Raw genomic sequence first — 2,942 nt, 5'->3', positions numbered from 1 at the left:
CAGAAAAATGTGAAAGAGCATTCCAAATTTTAAAAGAAAGATTAACGTCATCACCTATTCTGATGCTATCTGACCCTAATGGCCACTTTACGGTAGTCACAGACACATCTATTGAAGGTTTTGGGGTAGTCCTGATGCAAGATGAAGGTGTAGTTGCTTATGAATCTCGAAAGCTGAAAATTCATGAAGTAAACTACGCTCCACATGATCTTGAATTGGCTGCCATAGTGCATGCTCAACAAAAATGGAAGCAATTTTTGTTGGGAAAACTTTTGTGAGTTGAAAACTGACGATCAAGGATTACAGTACATTTTTACTCAACCTCACTTAAATGCAAGGCAAAGAAGATGGTTAGAATTTTTAAGTGAGTATGATTTTGAAATTGAGTATATCAAGGAGAAAGAAAAATGGGTAGTTGATGCTCTCAGTAGAATAGGGCATATATTGATGATCTCTACCTTACAAGTAGAAATGGAGCAAGTTAAGGATCCATGGTATCTATTGAGTATCGTAAGAAGCTCATTGTATGGGGAGGGGTCAGAAGGAAGGGATGAACTTATGCTGCAAAAAGAGTCTTCTTTTTTATACAGGTTAAGGATGCACTTGAAAATTCTATTGAACCCAAGTACGAAGGATACACATTGGAACCTTATGGGATGATGAAATATCAAAGCTGGATATATGTTCCCAATCTTAGAGGATTAAGAGAAACTATTTTAATTGAAGCCCATAGTGCTCCCTACTTGGGACACCTTGGAGTGAACAAGATGTATGTTGATCTTAAGAAACTCTACTATTGACCAGGTATGAAAAAGGACATAGTCACAACAACTAAATGTCTTGAATGTCAATGGATAAAAGCTGAACACCTACACCTTGCAGGATTACTTTAAACACATAGTGTGCCACAATATAAATGGGAAGTTATCAACATGGATTTTGTTTAGGGGTTACCTATGACATCCCATAGACATAATTGCATTCTGGTAATTGTAGACAAGCTTACCAAGGCATCCCATTTTATCGCAGGAAATTTGACAGATGATTCTCTAGCTATAGCTCAAAAATTTATTAAAGGAATTTTTAGGCTACATGGCATACCATAAAAGATTATTTCAGATAGGGATGCTAAATTCACATTCAAGTTCTGGACCACCTTACAAGATGCCTTGGGAACACAACTAAACTTTAGTACATCATACCATCCAGAAACTGATGGGCAAATTGAGAAAACTAATCAAGTTTTAGAAGATCTACTCCCTATGTATTGTATGGATCAGCAGACCAACTGGGAGGAATATTTACCATTAGTGGAATTTGCCTATAATAATTCCTTTTAGGCTACTATTGGTATTTCTCCCATTTGAAGCACTTTATGGAAAGAAGAGTCAGACACCCTTAAGTTGGGACAAATTGGAGGATAGAGTCGTAATTGGGCCTGAGATGTTGCAGGACATGGATAATCAAGTACAACTAATCAGGCATAGAATGAAGGAAGCAACTGACAAGCAGAAAAGTTATGCAGATAAAAATAGAACTTGGTGGAATTTTCAGATCGGTGAGAAAGTGTTTCTGTAATGACCCTGCTCAAATCTGATCTTAAAATGTTGTTTGAAGGCTCAAAGAATTTTGTCAAACACTTCACATACAAGGGTCATATGACTGATATAACATTTTAGTTTGCTTTAATGACTCTTTTCTTCAATTAGCATCAATGAGAATGTTTACAAATGACTATAAATTGACTAAACAATGACTTAACATGAATATGCAACTTATTTTGACTATATTCAATGCATATATGTGACTGAAACTACTTGCAATATGCAGCTACAAAAACTAGTAATTATGAGAAACATTTTGGATGCAACCTAAGATGACATTTATGCACTTACAGCCAAGTGGTATTTTAACAAACATTTGGTATGCATAATTATAACATTATTTATGCCAAAAAAGAGAACCTACAACCAATTGACATTTTGACAAACAATTGGCATGCAAACTAATAAGTTGATCATGAATGGCAATAACATATTCAATTACAATAGTAGTTGACCAACAACTTATATCTCCTTCTTTGCAATAAAATGTCTACTACAATGATGCTATGAATTGGTCAAGACTCTTGGCTTACAATTGTTTGACAATAGTGTCAAATTTGATTTTCAGAGTATTTACTTACAGTAGCAATTAAAATGCCTATGATGACAATGCAAACTAGTTAGTGAATGCAAGAAGAACCTGGTAATGATGACACCTAGTGTTGTAGATGAAGAAACAATAAAAATCAATGTGATAAGCACCTTCCAAGCTCAAATCGAAATACTCAAGTTGCTGCCTCTGTTCTTATCTGGCAAAAGTTTAGATAATTAATTGCAGCACCAAATGCCTTCTAATTTGCCCCTAAAACAATTGTCTTGACAATAGGAATTGAATGCAACAATACCCAGAATGATTGGCCTCCTCAATCGAAAGGTATGAGCAAAGACATGAGACTCACATAAGCTGATCAACCTCCATGACAGCAGATTATGAAGATCTATAATGATCTTTCTCAATAACATAATCAATCTAAGCAATACATCAGCTACTGAAGTAACTTCTCCATCAAATGCAACAATACATCAGCTACTGAAGTAACTTCTCCATCAAATGCAACAATACATCAGCTGTTGCAAGTACAATAATACATCACCTATTGTACTCAAATAATCTCTACCGTGAAGCACAAGATTGGACTTCTGAAGTAAAGCCCACAATCTGCAATAATTCAGTTGGTATCTCATAGCCTCAAAATTGCGTAACCAATGAGGGTTTTCATCCTCAAAGGGTCCTCCAATGGCTGAAACCCTAGCTAGCTTCTCCACCACCAAAAATTCATCAATTCAAACAACAATTCCTGGATGATGAGAATGAGGTCCATGATGTCTATTTATACA

Source organism: Cupressus sempervirens, chromosome 4 (genome assembly GCF_028749045.1).
Source record: "Cupressus sempervirens isolate cs-2001-9-10 chromosome 4, ASM2874904v1, whole genome shotgun sequence".
Taxonomy (NCBI): Eukaryota; Viridiplantae; Streptophyta; class Pinopsida; order Cupressales; family Cupressaceae; genus Cupressus; species Cupressus sempervirens.
This window is presented reverse-complemented; position numbering follows the sequence as displayed.